Below are 19,645 nucleotides of genomic sequence, written 5' to 3' on the forward strand. Positions count from 1 at the left end.
GAGCAGGAGTTTCACTCTGTCACCCAGACTGGAGTGCAGTGGCCACTACCGGCCACCGCAGCCTCGACGTGCTGGGCTCCGGCGATCCTTCCACCTCAGCCTTCCAAGTAGCCAGAATTACAGGCATGCACTACCACGCCCGGCTGATATTTTTATTTATTGTAGAGATGAGGTCTTGCTGCCCAGGCGGGTCTCGAACCCCCGGGCTCAGGCAATCCACTCACCTCAGCCTCCGAAAAGCGCGGGATTACAGGCTGAGTCACCGAGCCCGGCTTATTTTTCAGTCTTAATGCATATAGAAATGACTCACTCTTTATTCTCTGCTAGTCTACATATTTTACTTTATTTATTGAGTTGGGGTCTTACTCTGTCACCAGGTTGGAGTGCATAGCATGGTCATGGCTCACCACAGCCTCAAACTCCTGGGCTGAAGTGATCCTCTTTCCTCAGTCTCCTGAGTAGCTGGAACTACAGGCATGTGCCACTACGTCTGGCTAATTATTTGATTATTATTATTTTTTTTTTGTAGAGACAGGGTCTCTCTGTGCTGCCCAGGGTGGTCTCAAACTCCTTGCCTCAAGTGAGCCTCCTGTCTCGCTTTCCAAAGTGCTGGAATTACAGGAGTGAGCCACTGCAACCAACCACTGTTTATTTTTTGTATAAAGAGTCTCAGCAGTCCCTTTGCCCCCAGTAAACTTCATGGGGGAGGGATTTGTGTTTCTCTCATGATGATAGTCCTGGTGCCCAATGCTGGCAGGCTGCAGGAATGCCATTGACATTGGTTGGATGAATACATGCCTTTGTTGAATCCTCCTGATGCCCTACGAGGTAGGTAGTGTTATGAGATCCATTTTACAGATGAGGAAACCGAAGCCCAGAGACGTTCAGGGACTTGTCACCACAGGCTTTCAGCCCATAAGTGGTGGAACTGGAATTTCAGCTGATTAGTGGGCTCCAGAATTGTCTATGCTGTGTGTATATGTGTCATGCATTGAGCTGTGTCCCCACCCAAAGGTCTTGAAGTCCTAACCCTGGATGGGACCTTATTTGGAATTAGGGTGTTTGCAGATAACAAAGTTAAGATGAGGTTCTTAGGGTGGGCCCTAGTCCAGTGTGACCATGTCCTCATAAAAGGGGGAAACTTGGACTCACAGAGACACATACAGAGGAAGAGCTTCGTGAAGACATGGGGAGAAGGTGGCCATCTACAAGCCAAGGAACACCTGGGGCCACCAGAAGCTTGGAGAGAGGCCTGAAACGGACAGATGCTCCTCCTTGCTCCTAGAAGGAGCCACCCCTGCCAGCACTCTGATTTCAGACCTGTGGCCTCCAGATCTGTAAGACCGTGCCTTTCTGTTCTAAGCCACTTTGTTAAGGCTGCCATAGGAAACAGATACTGACAGTGTATGTGCCTGTCCCCATGTGTGTGTCCCTATGTGTGTGCAGTCGAGGCTCTAGAGGCCTCTTTTATTCACTGGGGAGTGGAAAATCCAAGAAGAATACTAGAAGCCACTTTTAAAGAAGATGACATCGAATCCCCCATTAGCTCTGGGGATTGTTCTCCTTGCCATGCGTAACAAGCTACCCCAAAGCATACTGGCTTACAATAACAACAACGGATGTGTCATTTGGGCAGGGCTCCGCTGGGTCAGTCTGTCTTGGCTCTGCTTGGCATCAGCTGGGGTAGCTCAAAGGCTGGGAGCTGGGGTCTTCTGAGAGCCCCTCCTGTGTCTTGGTGTCTGAGCATGGAAGACTCAGACAGTCAGGGACTAGAACAAGGACATGGGGCTCCTGGGTTTTTCTTTTGTCTTGGGATCTCCTTCTGGCATGGTGGCCTCAGAGAGTGTTGGCTCAGAGCTTTCAAGGAAGGGAGGGAGAGGGAGAGAGAGAGGGAGGGAGAGGGAGAGGGAGAGGGAGAGGGAGAGGGAGAGAGGGAAAGAGACAGAGTGAGGGAGACAGAAATGCAGTTGTTAAAACAAAACCAGAACACCCACCTTCGGAAGACTTTCCTTTTTAACCTCATGAAGCAGTCCAGAACCCAGGTCGACAGGAATACAAGAAGGGCCGTGAGGTTCGTGTGTGGGTTTCACTTCTTCCAGAACACCCTGTAGAACGGGATGTAAACACTGTAGCACTCACACTTTTCCCCAGTGTTTTTATTGTGGTAAATATACATCACATATATTCTTAGCCATTTTAAAATGTGCAATTTAGTGGCATCGAGTATGTTTGCACTATTGTGCAACCATCAGCCCTGTCCATCTCCAGAACTCTTTGCATCTCATAAAACGAAAACTCTGCACCCAATAAACAATAGTTCTCCTTCCCCCCACCTCCCCCAGCCCCTGGCAACAGCCATTCTACTTTCTGTCTTTATGATTTTAACTGTTCTAAGCACCTCGTACAAGTGGAGTCATACAGTATTTGCCCTTTTCTAACTGATTTATTTCACTTAGCATGATATCCTCAAGGCTCATCCACTTTGCAGCATGTGGCAGAATTTCCTTCCTTTTTAAAGCAGAATAACGTTCCCAGTCCTCACTTTTGATGTGCTTTTGTGTGTGGCTGAGAGATCAGCCTGATATCATTTGCCCATTGACTGGAGTCTGGTGGGTTAGTTGAAAAACTTGGTTAGTTGGAATAGAAAAGTAAAAAACTTTACATTATGATTTTTTTAATCTTATTTTTTACTTTAACTTACAAGTAATAGTATTCTGTATATTAATGTGTACCCTGTATGTTAATTGTTCAATGTTAATATTGGGTTAATTGATTAAAACAATTTCCTTCATAAGCCAGGTGATTTCCTCTCTCGGTTTATTTTAAATGCAATGAAAAACCTTTGTTCTTAATTTAATTTTATTTATTTATTTATTTTTAAATTTTATTTTATTTTATTTTTTGAGTTGGAGTCTCACTCTGTCGCCCAGACTAGAGTGCAGTGGCCGCTCCCAGCCACCGCGGCCTCGACCTGCTGGGCTCCGGCGATCCTTCCGCCTCAGCCTTCCAAGTAGCTGGAACTACAGGCGCGCGCTACCACGCCCGGCTAATTTTTTGATTTATTGTAGAGATGAGGTCTCGCTGAGTTGCCCAGGTGGGTCTCAAACCCGCGGGCTCAGGCAATCCACTCACCTCAGCCTCCCAAAGTGCGGGATTACAGGCTGAGCCACCGAACCCGGCTTCTTTTCTTTATTTTAAAGATGAAAGGTACAATTCATGATTAGGTACATAAACGGTCATCGTACATTTGAAGTTTGGGCCTCCCATTGATCCTCACGTGTCCTGGTTTGGGACCAGGTACCCTTACTGATGTTATGTGCTCCCCACCACCACCGCTCCTTCCCCTGGCAGTTTCCTGCTACTGTCAATCCCTTTCTTGTACTATTATTATAAATGTTCAGGTTCCACTTAAGAGTGAGAACATGCGGTACTCAATTCTTTGTTTCTGTGATAGCCCGCCAAGTATGATAGACTCTAAATCTAAGTCGCTGTGAAGGCCATAATTTTGTCCTTCTTTATGACTGCATAATGTTCCAGCATGTATGTATATGGACCACATTTTTTTAAGTGTAATGAAAATTTAAAGACACTTGCTAAAAAGAACACAGAAGCCTTCCAGATTTTTGTAATCCTCTTCCCATTCCCATAGTTTACCCTACAACTAATTCTTCATCAGTTTCTATTTAGAAACTTACTTTTCCTCAGGGCTTTCCAAAACACTTAACTTTTAGTTTTCATAGAAACAACTTTCTTTTTCCCTCCTACTTTATTCTACCACATACGAATTAACTAAAATATGTAATTACAATAACAAATGCGAGTGGCATAAACAGGGTTGGCAGCAAACAACTAATTTGGGTAAGCAGACAGCTCACCCTGGCAGCTGGTGGCCTACCGGTCTCTGGTGCTGGGTGTGCAAAAACTCAGTCTAATTATGAGCAAACACCAGACAAATTCAAGTTGAACAAAATTCTACAAACTGATTCTACTAAATTTCTTCAAAAGCATCAAAATCATAAAAGATAAGGAAAGTCTTGGAGGAGACTGAGGAAATACGACAACCAAGTGTGTGGCTGATTCTGAATTGTATCTTTTTTTTACTAGAAAGGACTTTCTTGGGACAGTCAGTGCACTTACATGGGGCCAGAGGATTACATGGTAAAAATATATCAGTGTTCATTTCCTCATTTTCGTGGTTTCACTATGGTTCTGTGGAAGAATTATACGTAATGTGGGATTCTGAACCGGAAAAAGAATGGTAGTGGAAAAATCGGTGAAATTTGAATGTCTGTAGACTAATCATATTGCACCAGAGTTAATTTCTTGGTTTGAATGGTTGAACTATTGTTATGTGAGATATTAACAGGGGAAGTTGGGTGAAGGACAAAGGAATACTCTACACATTCAAAATAAAAAGTTTTCATGCTGGCTGTAGTTGCTCACACTTCTAATTCCAGCACTCTGGGAGGCTGAGGCAGGAGGATTGCTTGAGCCCAGGAGTTCGAGACCAGCCAGGGCAACATAGCAAGACCTTGCCTCTACAAAAAAAAGAAATTGAAAAGTTTTTAAAAAACAGATTCCTGGGTTGGTGGCTCTGGGGTGGGGTCTGAGATTCTGCAATTCCGACAAGCTACCAGGTGATGTTGATACTGCTGGTCCACAGACCACATGCTAGGAAGCCCCACATCTTGACTGGTTTAACTACTTATCCATTTTCGGGCATGTGGAACATTTCCATCGCTCTTGGAGTCAGAGGCATACAGAAGCGTGTTCTGAATGTCTTCCCCTGAACTTTCTCCTCCACCCCAAGGCACCAGTGGTTTGGAAGCACCCCAAAAGATGCCCCTGCACTGGAGTTTGAGAAGTGCTGCATCAGAGAGGCTGCAAGAAGCACCCGGGCTTTACTTGGGGATGAGCAGCAGCTGATGCCTCCCCAAAGTTTCTGCAGATCCCAGAGCGAAGACCTCTGAGCCCACCGCCCTGCTGTGCAGCAGCTCACCATTCCAGCATGCCGCAGGGAGGAGGAAAGGCAGGACCCAGAAGATCTCTCCTGCTCTTCAGTTTCAGGCCGGGCAACCATCTTTGCAGGAGGGTTGAGATGTGGCAAGGGTGGCCTTGGAGGGAGCTCTGACACTTGGGAATTCTAAGATACTTTCTGGCACTTCTGGGTCTGGGATTAAGACATAGGTTGCTTCCCTGGTGAGAAGTTTGGAAAACGAGAGCCATCTGTAGACAATTTCGGAGCTAGGGTAGTATAGTGGTATTCCTTGTGGCATCCTCTTTCCCAGTGTCTTGGGAGTGGGTTATCCTAGAAGCAAGTCACAGTCCCCTCAGCTGGATAGCTCCTGGTTGGCCCACCTTGTCCCACCTCTGGCTCCTTATTCCTTTTCCCCTGCAGCTTGGTCTTCCTTCCTGGGTGCCCCAAACCTTTGTCCATCTTTCACTAGCTGCACCCTCCTGTTGTGCCTCAGCATTCCCTTTAGAGAGAGACTTTAGTGACGGGAACAAGCTCTGCAGTAGGGTTCACTCATTTAACAAACAGCCACCGAGACCCTGCCAAGTGCCAGCTTCCATCCTAAGCCCCAGAAAACAGCAGCGAACAAAACCAGACCCAATCCCTGCCCTCACACAGTTTACAGTCCAGTGGGGGAGAGAGGCAATAAGATAGGTCATTTTTTAATGTATTTATTTATTTATTTTGGGGGAGTCTCACTCTGTTGCCCAGACTGAAGTGCGGTGGTATGATCACTGATCACAGCAGCCTCAACCTCCTGGACTTAGGAGACCCTCCCACCTCAGCATCCTGAGAGGCTGCGACTACAGGTGTGCACCACCAGGCCTGGCTAACTTTTTTGTAGAGATGAGGTTTCACTATGTTGCCCAGGCTGGTCTCAAACTCCTGGGCTCAAGCAATCCCCCCTTCTCGGCCTCCCAAAGTCTGAGATTACAGGCATGAGCCACCACGCATGACTTCAAATAGGTAAATTAGATGGTGTATTAGGTGCTAAGTGCTATGGGAAAAATAAAGTGGGGAAGGGGATGGGGAGTGGTTTGCCATTTGAGATGGTGAGTTATATGGATGTCTAGAGGGAAGAGTGTTACAGGCAGGGGGTGCAGCGTGATCAAAAGCCCTGAGGTGGGAGCTCCTTGGCATATTGATGGAGCAGCAAGGAAGCCAAGAGGCTGGAGAGAGAGAATGAGGGGGAGCAGGCAGGGTCAGAAAGACAGCCAGGTAGGGGCAGATCGAGGGGCCTCGGACCCATTCTGAGGATCTGGCTTTCATCCGCATCAGAGGGGCAGGAGCTGGAGGACTGACATGACTTGATTTAAGGAATGTGATGACCAAACCCCCCAACCTCCTACCCTGTGGCCTTGCATGGGAGTTGCCACCCCTCTGTGCCTCCGTTTTCCCTTCTCTTAAATGGAGACAACAACAAGACTTGCTTGGTCATCTTGTTATGAGGATTGATGAACCAATGTAAGTAAAGCCGTTAGCAAGTGCTCGGTGAGTTCAGCAGTTGTCATTATTCTTACTGCTACACACAGGATGATCTTTGCCTTCTGGCTTCCTGCCTTCCTCCCCAGCTCAGACTCTGGGAAGAATGAAAGGTGGGTTCCTGGATCATCCATTTTACCCCTCAAAACAGCTTGTGAGCATGTACAATGTGCTTCAGGACAATGTCAAATAGCTACAAAATCTGTGAGTGGCTGGGCTCAGTGGCTCAACCTGTCATACCAGCACTTTGGGAGACTGAGGTGAGTGGATTGCCTGAGCCCGTGGGTTCAAGACCCACCCAGGCAATTTGGTGAGACCTCGTCTCTACAATAAACCAAAAAAGAAGCCTGGCGTGGTAGCACGTGCCTGTGGTTCCAGCTGCCTGGACGACTGAGGTAGAAGGATCGCTGGAGCCCAGCAGGTCAAGGATGTGGTGGCCGGGAGCATACCACTGCACTCCGGCCTGGGCAACAGAGTGAGACTCCGGCTCAAAAACAAAACAAAACAAAACAATACCTGTGAGTGTTTGAGAACTGCACGCACACCAGGGACCATCCAGCTTTCTCCTGACCACAAGGTGGTGGTACAGAGACCTTTCACCTGGAATGTCCTCTCCCGCATTTCTGCTTCCCACAGAAAAGCCCTGCTCACCTCAGAGTTCTCAGCTCCCTCCCGGGGAGCTCACCAGACAGCTCATGGAGGGCATCCATTGTGTGGCCAGGACTCACTGCTCCTCTCGAGCATCCACCCCTCTTGTGCCCAGTTCTTTGTCTCATATCTCGCTCTCCAGCACTCTGTGGGCTCCTGAGGGCAGCCCTGATCTGCAGCACCTACTACGGAACCTGAACAGAGCCTGTGAACCCCCCAGATATCTCTGGCATGAATGAAACATCCTCTAAGTAGGAAGAGCTCAACTTGTTTCGGGGCTGATTAGATTCCCGTTGAACCTTGCAGCATCCACTGATAAAAGTCCTCTGTCTGGCTGCCCCTCACTATTCTTGGCAAGTTTCCTGGGGCACTGACCCTGCCTCTTCAGAGTTCCTCCAGCTCACCATGGAGTGTCCACAGAGAGAAACTTCCAGGCGAGGACAGTCAGCTAGTTCATGGCTGGATTCACTCATGCGGCAGCCACAGCACCTCCATGTGCTGCAGGGCAGTTAGTTGTCCAGCGTTTCCCTTTACATGCATGATTTAATTACCCAGGCAGTAGAGTGTCATGTCTGAGCACTGGCCCTTCTGACTGCCCACGGGAAGAGAGTGAAGAGGCTCAGCTGGGACTTGAAGTGAGGGAGGGCAGATGACAGTGTGCATGTGCCATGTGAAGGGGACAGAGGCCACCTTGGACACTAGAGGGGGCCTCTAAATAATAATGATACCAACAGTTTATGTGGCTCCTGCAGGAGCAGCCAGAGGACCCAATAACAGTAATAACAATATAGGCTTTGTGCAGGGATTATTTTATAATTATTGTGCATGCATTTGCCCACGGACATGATCATAACCCCATAGGGTACATAGGGGTGTGCTTGATTTTTCTGTCTGTGGGAATCATGCAAGTGTCATTCCCATTTTATAGTAGAGGAAACTGAGAATGGGAAGGTCATGTGATCCCCTAGAGTTCAACTGCCTTTGCCTCCTGACTTCAAGTTCAATATACTTATTGTTCTTTTGCTTTTTCTGTGGTATAAACCCCAGTGGGTTTGACTCAGGAAGGTCCAAGAAGGTATGTTATTTTTAAAAATTTATTATTTTTATTTGTAGAGATGAGATCTTGTTATGTTGCCTAGGCTGGTCTCAAACTCCTGGGCTCAAACAATCCTCCCACCTTGCTGCCTCAGCCTCCCAAAATGCTGGGATTACAGGTGTGAACCATTGTGCCCAGCTAAAGTATGTACTTTTTAAATGATAAGAGGAAGTCCCATACAGTGGTTTAAAAAAGGGATTGGAAAACTATGGCATGTGGGTCAAATTCAGTCTGCTGTCTGTTTTTTATGAATAAAGTTTTATTGGCACACAGCCATGCCCATCTGTATACATACTGTCTGTGGCTGCTTTTGCATACAATGGCACAGTTGAGTAGTTCCACTGAGACTGTATGCCCCCAAAAGCCTGAACTGTTTATTACGGGGCCCTTTATAAAACAAGTTTGCCAGCCCTTGAAGCCAAACTGTCTGGGGCTGGAATCCCAGCTCTGCCACTCAACAACTGTGCGATCATTGTCAAGTTACTTAGCTCTCTCTGCCTCAGCGTCCTCACCTGTGAAATGGGAATGATCTTGGTGGTTACCACATGGGTTTTTGGAGGAGTGAATGAGCTTTCAGGATGCAATACATAGGAGATGTTATAGCTCTTCTGGGCAGTTGACTAGCCTGGAGTTGGAAATGGAAAAGTTCTGAGTTGTATTCCCGACTGGGGCCTGGTGGTCTGGCATGCTGTATACAGACATAGTCACAAGCACTGCACTTGAGATCTGGCCCTGTTGGGGTTCGGGAAGTCTCTGTAGATCATTAGGGCGGGCTTCCTGTACTTTCCATAGGCCCATGAGTGAGGCTGGTGTGCAAGTGGGTTCCCTGGAGGGGGAGTCTTGGCTCCCAAACTTAAGGGTGAGTATGACATGGGCAGCCCTAAATCCTCTGCCATGAACAAGGGGAAACTGAATAATCTCTTGGTAGCTTCTGTAGAGAAGCTAGAAGCCTCACTTGGACATTGGCCTGGAGATGATCTGGGCTTGCTCGTGACCCAGAGGTCCTGTGACTCTAGAGCCATTCCTTGCATGCCACATGCAAAGTGATTGTTGCTGACTGGTGGCAGGGAGTCAAGTGTTGGAATGAAACGGGCCACCTAATGTGTTGCCGTGGCTCAGCCTGACAGTTAAAACACTGGCTCTGAAGACTGACCTGGGTTGAAACCTGGACTCCACCATGTCCCAGCTGTGTGACTTCAGGCAGCTGACTCTACCTCTCTGAGCTTCTGTTTCCCTGGTTGTAAGAAATGCCTATATCAGGGTTGAGTGGAAAAAGGAACTCCACCCTGCTTGTAGCCTACCTGTGAGTCACCCATATTATCATTTACTTAAACATTTTTCTTTCAATCAACGTTTAAACATACAGCTGTATTCCAAGGCAATAATGTTTCTGACAACCTAGACTGTTTTTGTCTAATATACATCGTAACTGTACTTAAAAATGTTTATCCCACCAGAAATCAAGCTTCGTGAAGCCAGAGATCTTAGTTTGCATCTGCGTTCCCAGCATTGTGCCTGGCACAGTAAGTGCTTAATAAATGTTTGTTAAATGAATGAGTGAATGACCTTAAATCCTCCCCACACTTTGGGCAACACTGACATAATGCACCGAAAGCAGTGCGCCTGGCTCCTGGCCCGTGATAAGAAGCACTTGATAAATGTTTCTATTCAGGCTATTAGCTTGGGCAGTCAGAGGAATGTGGGGTCCTCCAGCTGAAAAAGCCCCCCACTGCCCAGCCAGCAGCCTTCTCCCCACGCCTCTGGTTCCAGGTGGAAGGACCTGGGCCCAGAGAGCCCGAGACATCCACTGGCTACGACAGAGCCCTGGATCCAGATGGCTGAACCAAGCTGACTCCTGACAATTGGAGGAAAGCCGTAGAGCCTAGAGGGAGCTGTTCACAGTACACGAAGAACCAGGGTACGCCTCCGCTGGATCAGTCCTTAGCCATTATTTATGATCGCCGCAGGCGTTTTGTGAAGGAGATGGCAGGCATTTGGGCGCATATCTCCTTCCAGATGTCCGCCATAAATGCTCTGCACTTGCTGAGTTCCCGGGAACATAAAACCCGCTGTCAATGGACTTGCCCAGAGCCTGTATTTGCTGCGTTTTTGTTCTTGTTTAGTTATTACATTAAGTCTCCTGTGATTACAGAGCCGACAGCTGGTAAAGATTTGCATATGGCATCAAATTAAGTTAGTTCATTTTAATGTCTAAACTGAGCAGGGCGCGAATTTGTCTGGTGAAAGCTCTGCTTCCCTTATCTTTGTTTGCACATCTGCTTTGGGTGCTAGCCTCGGATGTCTTAAAGCTTGGTCTCTCCCACTTCGCCCTGGGAGGAGAGAGGATCAGCTCCTGCCTCTAGAGTTCCAGAAGGGACTCTGCATTTTGGGGCTTACAGTTTTCTCTTTCAGGTTTCAAGAGGAAATAAGACTCAAGGGCTGTTGTGCAGAGATCAGCGGTCTAGCCTCAGCTTCATGACTCTCTTGCTGTGTCAGGCAAGTCACTTTCTCTCCCTGGGCCTCAGTTTCCTCATCTGCCAAACAAGGGATTAGAAGCAGATAAGTGTTCATCTATGGGGGCACCTTTGACATTTGGGCAGGATCGTTCTTTATTTTTTGGGACTGGGTGAGGTGTCGTACAATGTTTAGCATCCTGGTCCTTGGGCATCATGCACTAACAATGCGCCTAAGTACTGACACTCACACACTTCCAAATGCCTCTGTAGCAAACACAGTTGGTGCCACACCCACATTCTCCCCCTTCACTGTTTTTATATGCATGTCTCTCCACGTGCCTCTCCCTCCTCAGCCACCAGCACCTGCATCTCTTTGTTGGTGGACTGCCTTTAGATGGCCAGAACCCATTTTTCTGGGAATTTGTCTTCATTCCTCATTCCATTGGAGGCTTTTGACCAAAGACTGAGAGGTGTGGGGGTGGGGGAGGGGAAGGGATAAATGATCTAGTACCCTGACCTTTGACCTGGCTGACTCTAAGATGGGGAATTGAGCCAAGGCTGCCCTCTGTGGGACTTTGCCTATTGACTTGTCATGGGAACACACCCCAATAAGTCACTTTTACACAACTTTTTATCATAGAGTCTGCATCTAGAGAATGCAGCCCAAAACAGCCTCCAGGCAGCTAGCTATATGACCCCACCCCCATCCTGTTGATAACTGCTGAACTAGATGATCTCACTGGTTTATTTATTCATTCAACAAATCTTTGAGGGCTGGCTGTGATGGTTAATTTCATGTGTCAACTTGACTGGGCTAAGGGAAGTCCAGATAGCTGGTGAGACATTATTTCTAGGTTTGTCTGTGAGAGTGTTTCTGGAAGAGATCAGTATTTGAATGGATGGACTGAGTAAAGCTCTTCCCTTCCCAATGTGGGCAGGCATCATCCAATTTGTGCTGCCCTGAGTAGAACAAAAAGGTGGAGAAAGAGCAAATTCTCTCTCTTCTTGAGCTGAGACATCCTTTTCCTCCTGCCTTCAGACACTGGAACACCTGGTTCTTGGCCCTTTGGACTCTGGAGCTTATACCAGTTCCACTTCTCACCTCCTTCTTCTGGTTGTCTGGTTCTCAGGCCTTTGGCCTTGGACTGGGAGTTACAGCATCAGCTCTCCTGGTTCTTAGGTCTTCAAAATTTATTTTGTTTTGGTTTTTTTGAGTCAGAATTTCACTGTCTCCCAGGCTAGAGTGCAGTGGTATGTTCATGACCATTGTCTCAACTTGCAGGGTTCAGGTGATCCTTCTGCTTCAGCCTGCCAAATAGTTGAAACTACAGGTGCGTGCCACCATGCCTGGCTAAGTTTTTGATTTATTGTAGAGATGAGGTCTCACCATGTTGCCCAGGCTGGTCTTGAATCCCTGGGCTCAGGCAGTTCTCTCACCTTGGCCTCCCAAAGTGCTGGGATTACAGGCGTGAGCCACCACACCCAGCAGGTCTTCAAAACTGGATTGAATTGCATCATTAGTTTTTCTGATTCTCAAGTTTACAGAGGGCAGGTCTTGGGACTTTTGGCGTCCATTATCGCATGAACTGATCACCATGATAATTTTCCTCTTATAAAGCTATATATATATATATATATATCCTATTGGTTCTGTTTCTCTGGAGAACTCTAATACGCAGTATCACAGGATTACAACTGTGGGCATGATATGGAGGGCATGAGGATTTGGGGGCATGAGGAAGGGGGCACTGGGCAGACAATTCCATAGAGTACAACTGTTGGGACAATAATGGTACTTGCCACAAATGTTGTTGTGACAAATGTGGTAATGTTTAACATAGCTCCTGATACATAGTAAGTGTTTGATAAATATGAGCCACTATCATAATTTCTTTTTTTTTTTTTTGAAATCTGACCAAAGCCATTCCTCAAGTCAGTCCAATATTCATAAAATCAACAAATACACTGCCAGAAAAACTCCTATGGTGGCATCAGGGAAGCCAGAAAACAAAGTGTTTCATTTCAGATGTGTCATTTCACTTGAGTCCTTAGAGAATCCACCATGATATTGTATTCACATTCGTTTCTCCCTCCTACAAGGGAGTACACAAAAGTGAGACCATGAATTTTTCACAGATGAAAGAGGAAGAGGGGGCTTCCTCTCAAGATTGAACTGAAGAACTGAGCTGAATGTGGCAGGATTTCAGACCAAGCTCCATGTATGTGTCCATGAAGAACAGAGAAAGGTAGTGCCGGTCTTTGAAGAGATCCTGAAATCTTGTTCACCTCCCTTCCATTATCCCCAATCTACTTTTATTAAACTCTTTTTTGCAAAGGACAAAAATTCAGCCAAACTGACTAAAACTCCTGTAGTATTTTGAGTGGTTTGTGTATCTGAGAGGGACAGGAAAGAAGGTATTGGCAGGTGCAACTGAAGCCACAGATCAAAGAATACACTTGGGACTCTCTCCATGTCTTGGCTCTGTTTTTCTTGTGTGTTGATTTTATTCTTTCAGGTTTCTCCTAAGTGACAGAAACATATGTCTGGCAGACCCAAATTCGAGCACTGTGACCCCAGAGGCAATATAAAGTCTTCACCATGGCTCCAGCAGATTACCAGGGAAGCATCTGGATTGGGCCTACTGGAGTCACATGACTATCTCAGAACCAGTCTGGCCTATGGGGAGGGTGTGGGGGAAGGTGTGGAGTAAGTTCTCTAATAAATCACACCTATTGCTATGAAGATTGTGATTGACAACTCCACTAGAAGCACATAGAATAGGGGAGGGCAGTTCCCAAGGAAAGAACCCTCTGAGAAGACCAAGGCTACAGTGTCCACTACAGTTCCTCCCAGGAATATCAGCAAACATAGGGGCCTTAAGAAGGTTCAGAAGGCCTTTATGGTTGTTTTAGGGGGAGCAGGAGGGAAAAACCTTAAAGACTACATCTTATTCTGCAGTAGTCCAGGGAAGTGAGCAAAAATTGGGTAAAAGAGGTGATGGTATCAAAGAAGCCCAGTCAGGAGAGAAGAAAAGGAGTGATACAATCACAGAGCTATAATCCTAGCCCCTAAAACCAGCAGGGCACTCTGGACAGAGCACCCTGCACAGGGCACAAGACAGAGAGGTCCTGGCCCACAACCGAGAGGAGAAGCCAGCAGCAGGCACTGTTTTTTCAATTGAGTGGATCCCTCCATGACAAGGATCTTGTCCACAGGAGCTGGTTTCTTCACTGACAAGCCATCAGAAAGATATTAAGGCCAACCATGAACCATATCGTCAGTCCCTGCCTCAAAGTCAACCAGTATGGAAGGTCAAGTAGTTCTGGCCCATGATGGCATCGTCATTCTTATTCTAGCCTGGGTTGTGCTGACCAGTTCTGATCAGGCTTCAGTAAACATCAGGCAGTCATCCCCTGCACGGGACTTTTTGGATGCTGCTTGAAACCTCTGCACCTGCCACCTTGAAGCTTGAGGGAGCCAATGTCCCGTGGGTGGTCCTAACCGGTGGAGGACAGGTGCTGATGGATCATGTGTCTCCCCTTCTCCCCCTGCTGGACAGTTCTGAGATGCATTTCACAAACCCCAGTAGAGATCCTATAGATGGAGCCCCCCCCATTACAGACAGGAATAGCCAACTGGATAGGGCACACTTGTGTCGTCTCTTTCTCCCTCATTCCTGCTCCCTGAACCCATGTTCCCAAATCAGTGACCCACAGGAAAGACACTGTTTTCAGTAAAATAGTTTCCACTTTTCACTATTATGAGCAGTGCTGCCACGAACACGTTTGTCCCTAAAACCTTTTAGATTGTGACAATAAATTCCTGAGGTGAGTTTCCTGGGTTGGAGGGTTTGCTGACTGTTGGCAACTGCCCCCCAAAGCTGCTGCAGGGATTTTCCTTCCATATCTTCTCCCGTGTTGCATATTATTCACCTTTAAAATTTTTGACAAGTCAGTGCGGGAAACATAGCACCAAACAGTTTTAATTTATAGATCTTTGATGATTAGTTTAGGGGTCATTTGTACACTTCTGAAATTGCCTGTTAACATCTTTTCCTCAGTGTTTTTTCTGTTAGATGTCTGCAATTTTTGTTATAAATTATAAAAGCACTTAAAAAAAACTCTTTGTCATGTATGTTGCAGATATCTTTTCTCCATCTTTTATTTTTCATTATGTTTCATTTATTTATTTAGTTTGCTGTATAGAAGTTTACGTTTTGATGTAGTCAGACATGTCAGATTTTCCTTTGTAATTCTGGACTTCATATTTTGCTTAAAACTTCTCATTCCATGATTTAAAAAATATTCTTTGGGATTTTTTCCCTAGAATAATGATAGCATAACGTCTCTTTTACATTTCAACTAGAAGTCATTTTAGATTTTATTTTGCTTAACCCTCACAAAACCTTATTGCCATTTGGGCATAAGGCCTGGGTCTTTGCTCCAATTTATTGAAGGAGAAATGGAGATTCTGTGAGGTCAGGAGATTTTTCTTGGGCTGTTGGATGAGTCCAGAACCAGAACTTAGGCAATGGACCCTCCAACTTGCATCTGGGTCTGAGGACTTGGGATCTGGGGTCCATGAAATGCCCTTGGCTTCCTAATAAACAGCATATTGATGATTTAAAGCCCTTCCTATATGATCAAATGAGCAACCTGCTACTACAGAAGAGAGAAATGACCATGGAAGAGGAAACCAACTTTGCTGAGGACTTCAGAAATGCCCCTGGTCCCTCCAGGTATGGTTCCTTCTCTTATCATTCGCTCTCTTCCCTCACCTGTTCTCACCTTAAGCCTTCCCAACTGCAAGAGTTTTTAGTGTGTCAGTGTTTGCTCTCCCAACAACCTTCTTCTGTGTGTCCAAAGTTGTCGGTCCCAGGATGTTCACCATGCTGTTTTTCATAAATGTGAGAAACCTGAAATAACCTTGATGTTCCACAATAAGAATCCATTGTATAAGTGATGGTGGAGCCATGTGCTGGGACACCAAGGAGACATCAAAATGCTGTGTAAATGTTGCTCACAAAAACAGGATGCGTTCACTGTGCGTTGAGAAGCATACCACTCACACTCATGCTTGCCCTTGAAGACTTGGCATGTAGCTGAGGGAAGAAGCCACACTGGGCTGTGCCAAGCAGGCAGTCTGTGCCCTTCCTGCAAGGGGCTACCATGACCTAGCTGCTTTCACCCTGTGATTACAAGAAGTTGACCAACTGCCCTGCTTTTCTTTTCTTTTTTTCTCTTTTAATTTTTATTTAAAATTGTGGGGTACAATTTAAGGCTAGGAATACAAATATTCACCGTGCAGTTACCCTTATCGATGAGGTGTGCCCCCTGCTTCCCCAGGCAGATATCGACTACTGTCAATCCCACCTCCCTACCCCCCACCCCCTCCCCACAGTTCAAGAAGATAAATTTGCCTTTTAATGTGAAGTTTCAGCAATTGAATAGGTTTGAAAAACCCTATTTTGACAAAAAAATTGTATCTGCTGGCTGATCCTGTATGACCTCTAGTTTGAAAAGCTCTGATTGATGGTGATGGTGGTGGTGGTGATGACAACAATGGTGGTAATGACGGGGGTGATGAAGGTGATGATGGTGGCTATGATGGTGGAGATGACAGCAAGTATCATGACAGAACTTTGTCTATCAAGGTACTGTTCTGAGTGCTTTGTGTGCATTAACTCATTTAATCCTTATGCCCACCCTCTAAGGTAGACATTATCATCCCCACTTTGTAAATGAGAAAGCTGAGGCCCAGAGAAGTGAATTATTTGCCTCAAGTCACACAGCTAGTAAATGTGGAATCAAGATCCACATCCTGGTGGTCTGGATCTAGAATCTATGCTCCTAACACCTCTTCCACATTCCATTGTACTCTCTCCATATGTTTAAACAGTCTGTTCAGAGATACTTGGATATGTTGACGGCTTATTTTGTCTTTGGCCTTTTTTTTTTTTTGAGTTGAAGTCTCACTCTGTTGCCCAGACTGGAGTGCAGTGGCACACTCCCAGCCACCACAGCCTTGACCTGCTGGGCTCAGGCGATACTCCCACCTCAGCCTTCCAAGTAGCTGGAACTATAGGCACACGCTACCGCACCCGGCTAATTTTTGATTTATTGTAGAGACGAGGTCTCGTCAAGTTGCCTGGGCGGGTCTTGAACTCACAGGCTCAGGCAATCCACTTGCCTCAGCCTCCCAAAGTGCTGGGATTACAGGTTGAGCCTCCAAGCCTGGCCTGGGCTATTTTTAAAAAAAAACATTGCCTTGAAACATTGTTGTACACTGAACATATATAAACTGTGTAACAATACAATAATAAAGGTTAAAGAAGGCCAAAGGGCCTCATCCTCTTTTCCTCCCCACTATTGCCACAGGGGTCTCAATTTCTACTCCCGCTCCCAGCTATTCCAGTAGCTTCCTTTGGGTCCTCCAAAAAGTTGTGATCTTCTGTTTAGACTCTGGGCTCTGCCCAACTCCCACCGTACCAAGACCCTGGGCAGACAACCAGCTTTGTTGTAGATTTTTACGGGGACTGAGTCTTGGGTTGTTTTCTCAGAAGGACACCCTAAGGCAAGGGTTTATGTGTTCCACAGGAGGAGTCAGGGAATTGTGGAAGCCGGATAGGGAAGGGGAGAAAGCCAAGTAGGTTTCAATTCTGGCAAAGTCCCATGAAGGGTGGTCTCAGCCTAATCCTGCAGGGATGCCCTGAAGTGTGAGTGACATCTGAGTTAACCCACACCTAGGAAACCTGTAAGCTGGGTTTCTTCAGGTGTATCTGTCACTCATCACATAAGAACTGCCTAGAACTGATGCTCAGGCACTTCTGGCCTTCTGCAAGTAACAGAGGAGAGCCTCCAGCCAAGGACCATGTTCCAAAGGAGTCCAGAAGCTGACTGTTGGAGACAAATGCACACTGGAGTAGACAGTAGGACATGCAGAAAAGGTAACACAGGCTCTGAGTGAACCTGGGCAGAGCAGAGCACCAAGATTGCCCACTCTAGTCCCGGTTTAAAGCAGGAGATGCTGGGATGTCCTGGTAAGAGTGCTTTCAAAGTCTGTGCTCTCAAAATCCAGGACTGATGTGGTGTTCTTTTCTCTCTTTGTGACCTTGAGTAATCTCTCAGCCTGGGTCTTCTCGTCTGAAAAATGGAGGCAATAATTTGTTCCCCTGCCCCAGGATTTATAAGTTGTAAAACTGTAAAACAGTATACAAATATAAAGTGCTTACTTTTCCCTGGGTTGGGGATTTACATATTTCATGTCTTTGTTCTATATTTTTATAGATGAGACTGTATATGGTATTAGGCTGCTCAGGCTGGGGAACTATCAAGAACTGGGTGACTTAAACAACAGATATGTATTTTCTTGCAGTCTGGAGGCTAGGAAGTCCAGGATCAGGGTGCCAACAGGATTGCTTTCTGGTGAGGCCTCTCTCCTTGGTCTGCAGATGACTGTCTTCTCTCCATATCCTCACGTGGCCTTTCCTTGGTGTGCACATGGGGGGAGAGAGAGAAATCTCTGATATCATTCCTTCTCCTTATAAGAATACCAGTGCTATCAGATTGGGGCTTCACTCTTATACCTCATTTAACCTTCTTAAAGGTCCCATTTCCAAATGCAGTCACCTTGGGGGAGTAGGGCCTCAACATATGAATTTTGCTGGTGACACACTTCAGTCCAGAACATGCATGTAGAATACTTTCACATTGCATAATAGATACTCCATAAGTGTCAATTTTCCCCCTCCCCCTTCTTTCCTCTACCACTCTTCTCTTCTTCAATTCCTTCCCTCCCGCAAATATTATATTGCAAAAACTGTTCTGGGTTGGACAGACACATGCCTCCTGCCTTCATTTCCTCACACCCATGTTGAAGCCAAATGAATATGCTCAGGAGAGGGGCCTGGGATCCCCAAGTGCACATTTCAAATCAGAGCTGACACACCCAGCCCTGAAAACTGAGTCTGCCTCATAGATGTATTCTTTTGGGTCAGGGCTGCGCTCAATTATTTTTAACTAGTGGCTAGCTTTTAAATAGGGTTGCACTTAAAAAGCCTCTATTTTCAGTTTCTCTTGAAATAATTAGACGAGCTGGCAGCTCTGGGCCTGCCTCCTTGTTGGCCTGAGCTGTGCAGCTACCACCCCTGGGGAGAGAGAGGAGGTGTTTCCTGGTGGCCTCCCTTCCTTGCTGGTCGATTCAGTAATTTAGTACCTGCCTATCCCCTGTAGGTATTAAGATTTGCAACTGCTGGTTTAAATAAACATGACTCGAATTGAAGAGCCTGACTTTGGACTCTCACTTTTCCCATATGGAGAACGAGGTCAGTATAATCTTGTTTTCTATTCTTTTTCCACGGGCTTCAGATAATTGAATGTGGAGTGGGGCTTGGGGTGAGGGAGGGGCTCGTGGGAATTTGGTACTATTATTGTGGTAGGCGGGCTGCATGAATGGCCCCAGTTAATTCCTCCCTGGATCTATGCCCTTTGTCTATCTATGCTCTTAGTCCCTACCCCCTCCCCCATGCAGGCACTGGGTTTGACCATGTGACTTGCTCTGACCAATGGGATTCAGCGAACAAAATGCAAGCAGGGACTGGAGACAGTGCTTGTACGTTTCCACTTGCTGGCTTGGAACTCTGCAGTCATCGTGAGAACATGTCCAGGCTGGCTGGAAAACGTGCCCGGAACTGCCTACTGGGGGAGTAGGAAAGTCACGCATGGGAGGGAGAGACAGGTGAGAGAGAGCCCCATTGACCCAACTGAGGCCATCCATCAGCCAGCTGACCGCCAGACATATGGGTGAGTTCAGCTGGGCTGGAAGAACTGCCAGGCAGCCTGCAGACTTGTGGGCAGTGCTAGAAAGAGTGGTTTGAAGTTGAGTTTTAGGGTGGTTTGTTACACAGTGCTACTGCATTCTGTACAGACTCCTCCTCCCTACCCCCTCCT

This window comes from Carlito syrichta, unplaced genomic scaffold (genome assembly GCF_000164805.1).
Source record: "Carlito syrichta isolate Samal-C Ts95f unplaced genomic scaffold, Tarsius_syrichta-2.0.1 Scaffold303226, whole genome shotgun sequence".
Taxonomy (NCBI): Eukaryota; Metazoa; Chordata; class Mammalia; order Primates; family Tarsiidae; genus Carlito; species Carlito syrichta.